The sequence below is a fragment of the Orycteropus afer genome, unplaced genomic scaffold, assembly GCF_000298275.1.
Source record: "Orycteropus afer afer isolate SDZICR_OR568_19922 unplaced genomic scaffold, OryAfe1.0 scaffold00422, whole genome shotgun sequence".
NCBI lineage: Eukaryota > Metazoa > Chordata > Mammalia > Tubulidentata > Orycteropodidae > Orycteropus > Orycteropus afer.
The window spans coordinates 309056-315048 of NW_006922009.1; the positions used below are offsets into that span (position 1 = coordinate 309056).

Below are 5993 nucleotides of genomic sequence, written 5' to 3' on the forward strand. Positions count from 1 at the left end.
TCTTTTGACTCTTTTGGAGAAGTCTTTGGAAGCACATAAACATTTAATTTTTAGAAGGTCCCAATCATCTGGCTTTTCTTCTGCTGTTGGTGCATTTTGAATTATGCTTGGTAGTCTATTTATACCAAATATTAGGGCCCTTAGATTTTTTAACATACCTGTATAAATTGTGGAAATCAGCTTGCCAGCTTCTACAAAAATGCCTGCTGGGGTTGTTGTATTGGGATTGTGTTGCATCTATGGATAGTTTTGGTGAAAACCAACATTTTAACAATATTGACTCTTCCAGGATATATCTTTTTAAAGCACATTTCTGCTCATCTTGCTCACTGGCTCAAAAGCCTTCGCTGTTTCATCAATTACATAAAGATCAAGATCTTCAGGTGACTTTACAACCATCTTGTATTTATTACCAGTAACCTTATTCCTTTTTTTTTTTTTTATCCACTTCCTGTTGTGTCCAGGCTGCTTGATCTTTCCCATACATATTCTAAACTTTTCTCCCTTAATGCTTTTGTTTTCTCAGGTCCTTCAGTATGAATATTCTTCACACTTACTTTCCAAATCCACAGGCTCACGTATTATACACATTTTTGCTATCATGCAATAAATTATAAATTAACAAGTATATTTGTTTTAAGAAAGAATAGTGTTGGAAGAGATTACTCAGAATTTATATAACTTGACAATCAGAGCACCAAAAAAAAAAAAAGCAACCCAAACAAAGCTGAACCAAAACAAATTCATGCCCTTTTTGACCTTTTTCTGTTGTAACATAATCTTATTTTCATTGATTTGTAAGAGTTCGTTACATATTAAGTAAAATGTATATAAAATAGTTAAAAAAGTCTTTAATTGGATATTTAAATTTTATTTATCCAATAGTAACATCTTTAAATGGATCAACCTAAAATTGTGTGTTTTATATTGTTTGCCAATGTTTTTCCAGTTTGTTTGCCTTTTGTTCTTTTTACTGTGTTGTCTTCTTAAGCATGTATCAACTTAAAATTTTTTATGTGGCTTAATCTAGAGATCTTTTTCTTTGCTTTTTCCATTGCTTTCTTGTTGCAAAAGTTCTTCTCATCCCAAAGGTAGATAAATATTTTTGTAGTTTCATATTTTAAAATTGGACTTTTAAAATCCATCTGGAAATTTGTTTCAATGTATTTGTTAGGGAAAGAATCTATTTACCGAATGATGAAACAATTACTTTCAGATTCCTGAGCAAACTCTATTATTTGATTTCATGCCCATTGCTAAAATCGTAAAATAATTATGTGTCCAGGGAAAAAAAACATTTTTGACCTTGATTCTTCATAAAAAACCTTATTTTGGTGTTTTAGATTAGCAGATGTATTTCAAGGACATAGTAATAACCCAGAGACCTTACTTTTGGCAATGGTAACTCTAAAGATGGGAGCAATAGGGTTACAATGGCAGATTTAACTGATGGCTTCCTATAGGATAAAATTTTATCATCCATAGAACCTTACGCATTAACCTACATAGACAATATTGTTCAGTAAATTTTTTTTAAAGAGAAAAGTTGAAAAAAAGTTTGTATATTTTTTTCCCCTCTAATACTTAAATTGGGTTTCAATTAAATTGGTTTAGGAGTGATATATGTATATGTGTGTGTGTATGTACATATACATTTATATGTATATATTTGTGTGTGTATGTTTAATTTGTTCTTTTCATGAAGGTGCCAAGTAATGACATTACATATTTATTAAGTAGTACTATATACCTGAGTCAAAATCCCAGTTCCATCATGTATGTTTTAGACAGAAATTCTACTCATTTTTTTTCTGGAGTTTTTAGAGATACTATTATTGCTCCTGTGGAATAAAAAATGTAATGTTAAATGAATTCATCTGCAGTCTAGCTTTCTGTTATTTGATCTAAATTATATGCAATGGCTTTGATGACACTGAGAAGAAGTAAATTGTTTAAGGTTTGAAATTACTTTAACCACCTTGACATTCCAATAATATTTGGCAAGTTCTTTCAGTGAGAGAAGACCCTAATTTCTCCTTTACTGGGTTGGATACTTGAAGCACCTATAAAGATTTTTTTTTAAAGTCTTAAGAAATACATGTATCCCACACTGTCCAAACTCTTCCTTCCTGAACTCAGAAAGTTAACAGGTTTAGATAAATTTCTTGTATGTAAATTATATCTGTTTTCTGTTTAAAACAGAAGAATGAAATGGATTCAGTAACCAGCTATGCCAACTCAAAGACCAAATAAATTTGGATGGTGAGGGATACTTTATTGGGTTATGCTAGGCTTCCTATAATGTGGCCCACTTAAACGGTGGAGATGAAATGGAAATACTGTTCTGGATTCAAGGAACTGATGACCCCACATATTTTGAGAAGCTAGACAAAGATGTCCCTTTTAGCATTCTAGAGTTTCCTGAAGATCCATTGGGTTCCCAGGCTTTACTGGGGTTGGGTGGGATGAGGGATGGAGAAGAGACTACAGTCCACCCTCACAATTCAGTGGGAAGGGTTTGCTGACTGCAAATGACCTTATCAGAGATGGAAGTTAGGATTTCATTGGCCACTAGGTGGCTTCAGTTACCTACAAAGAAAGGGTCAAATCCAGAGGTACTGTGGGGTTGTTTTTCATACTTTATTTTATGGAAGTAACATCACTTTGTGAGTCTTTATCTTTTGAGCTATATGACAGAACTAATTTATAAAACTTTAGGGCCAAGTTTATAAAACTTGAGGATTATCTAGTTTTACCTTCTCATTTTAGAGGTAAAGAACATTTAGGAAGTTGACTCAGCTCTGAAGGGACAGATTCAGAGCTAGAACCCAAGTCCCTGACTCCTGGTCTTGTTCTTTAGCTGTTGGGTCAGTGCTCCTAATTTAGTTTTTATTTCTCTGAAATCATACCACAGGATTACATAGCACTGACTGGTGGCACAGTGGGTAAAGCTTTTGGCTGCTAACCAGAGGGTCAGCAGCTCAAACCCACCAGTTGCTGAGCAGGAGGAAAATGAGGCAATCTACTTCTGTATATATTTACAGCCTTGGAAACCCTATGGGGGGTCACTATGAGTCAGAATCTGACTTGATGGCAGTGGGTGTGGTGTGTAGGACTGTGCCTAAGTCCTAAAATTGGTGTATTCAGACGTGTCACTAGGGTTGCTGTCACCCAAGTCAGTAACCAATGTTGTCAGCACCCTCCGACCATAGACCTCCTCCTGTACCAAGCCATATAGAATCCTTAGTAATGTTTATTATCAATTTTAATCTTAGAATAATATGTGATAAATATAGTTGTAAATTTAAAAAAATATAATCTGCCTTAAAAAAAAACCCCAAACTCACTGCCGTTGAGTCAGATTCAACTCATAGTGACCCCTCCTTGGGTTTCTGAGGTGGTATCACTACAGAAGCAGATTTCCCAGTCTTCCCTCTGAGGCGTGGCTGGTGGGTTTGAACCGTCAGCCTTCTGGTTAGCAGTTAAATGTCTTAGGCACTAAGCCACCAGAGTTCCTATAATATGCCTTAGATTGTATGAATACTAACAACAAATTGTTTTGTAAAATCTTCCTGTACTGAATTATAACAGTATTAGTTATAGCATTATTAGAAACAGGAAAAAAAAAAAAGACAAAAACCAAATTCACTGCCATCGAGTCAATTGTGACTCACAGAAACAGAATGGAAGCCTTTTAAAATTTTTTTCCTTTTTTTTAAGTGCTACTTCATTCTCAAAAAAAGTTATTGATATAGGTTCACAAATAATAATTACCACAATAGTGTAGTTAAAACACCAAAAATTTTCACAAAATTAGCAGCTATAAAAATACCAGCAGGAATGAAAACAAATAACAGCACATGCTTATAGCTGGCAGGTGAGACCTAGTGATTCAAAACATCATGCTAATTGGGTAACAATGACAGCTCTGACTAGAGCACATTGTTGTTGTTGTTGTTGTTATTTTGCCTCCAGTCGGCTGACTCATAGAGACCCCTCCTTGAGTTTCCGAGGCAGTATCACTATGAAAGTAGGATTGCCCAACCTTTCTTCCGAGGAGTGGCTGGTGGGTTTGAACCGCCAGCCTTCTGGTTAGCAGTCAAAAAGTAAATTAGCATAGAATTTTAGCCTTGTAAGTGTATTGATACATATCAACTGGTCTTATGAAAAATGTTTTTATTTGTTATAACTAACTACAGATATTATTATTTTTTTTTTTTAAATAATAAATTTCTGCTGAAACATTGCACAAAAATTTTCTAGACAGTCATTTTGGTGTCACCCCCTCTGACAGTATCACCTGGCCTGATCTTCACCCCCTGTACCTCTCTAGTAATGCCACTATGGGGTAGGCAGGTGGTGAAGTGAATGGTAGGGGCACTTTGTGGGAAGGATTGCTTAGTATCTTCTCTACCCTCAAATCAATTTGCATGCTGAGATTAATCACCTGATCACTTGGCAAGACTCAGAGTTGGAGAGTTTTAAAAATTCGTATTAATCCTGAATAAGGCCTAGACTTCTGTCATATACCTTGTCTCCTCTTCTCTTCTTCAGATGAAAGCACCCCCCCATGATCTTTTGTAGATTTCTGATTAATATTGAACCTTTAGAACAAAGGGAAACCTCTTTTTTTTAAATAGCTCAAAGGCCACTAAAAAACTAACCAACCCAAAACCAAACAAACTTACTATGTATCAACTCAAAATAATATATGGCACTTTTGAATTTTGTTTTCTTGGGAGGAAGCAAATGTGGTGTTCATATCAACTGCTTTTTGTAGCAAGTTAAGAAAAACTTAAATTTTATTTTTAAAAATAGCATGTAAAATTTTCTGTAATTTACGTATTATAGCTCATTTCTAGAGTGAAATAGAAATAAGAGACCCTTAAGAGAGAAGAAAGAATGAAACGACGGGAAAGAAAAGAGATAGGATGGAAAAAGTGATGGAGAAGGAACTACTTAGCAGGAAAATGGATTACTTTTATCTAAGAGTGAGGAGAAAGAACAACAAGAGGGCTAGTTGAGAAGGAATGTATGTGGAGGAAGTAACAATGGATGGGCCTGTGGAAAGAGGGCAAACGTGAGCACCAGTAGTAGAAGGAGGGAATGGAAGAGGAAGGAGCAGGAGGCATAGTTCTCTGCTCAGGCCTCCCAGGACTTCCCTACTAACCTTCTTTGCTAATCCTGGATTGTCCCATCCTTCCTTACAGCCTTAAACCTACTCTTCATCTAGCCACCAGCCCAGCTTCATCCCTTGATCCATTGCAGTTCCATAAAAGTTGTTCACATGCTTATTATGAATCCACCAAGTATAGTTGGAGTAAGAATTAAATGCCATGTTGTTATAATGTGCTGTCGAGTCAGACCGGACTTGGGTTTCCGAGGCAGTATCACTGCGGAAGTAGGTTGACTCAACTTCCTTGTGAGGAGCAACTGGTGGTGTGAACCACATTAAATGGCATAGTACTTGAAAAGCTCTCGAACGGTATTTGCCTTGTTTGGTTCAACCAGAGCCAGTTACTGTGAGGTTGATTCCAATTCATGATGACCTCTTGTGTGTTAGAGTAGAACTGTGCTCCATAGGGATGATTTTTCAGAAGTAGATCAAAATGAAGTAGGCCTTTATTCTGTAGTGCCACCGGCGGGACTTGAACCTCCAACCTTTCTGTTTAGCAGCCAAGTGTGATAACCTTGTGCACTACCAGCAGACTCCTATACTCTAATAAGTGGTTGCTATTATGATTGATAGGGACCTTCTTTTTTTTTCCTCTTGTAATGAGCACTGGAAACATTTCTATAAATATAAATTACATTGAAACATTTTAATTGAGTCTTTGAAGTAAAATTGTGTGTGTGTGTGTGTGTGTGTGTATTAATGGTATGTTGGAGCTCAATTGAGTAAAAATGTAGTTGGTTTATGGTCACAGCCAGCTACCCAGAGGGACCGAGTAGTTGAACCTGTGGGCTTGGGACCATAATCTCAGGGGGGACAT

The 5993-nt window shown here is 36.1% G+C and overlaps 1 protein-coding gene across 1 annotated transcript in view; it reads left to right on the forward strand.

Annotated features, from left to right (window-relative positions):
- BBS9 (Bardet-Biedl syndrome 9) overlaps positions 1 to 5993 on the forward strand; it is a 784410-nt gene that overhangs the window by 251668 nt on the left and 526749 nt on the right. The window lies entirely within an intron of this gene.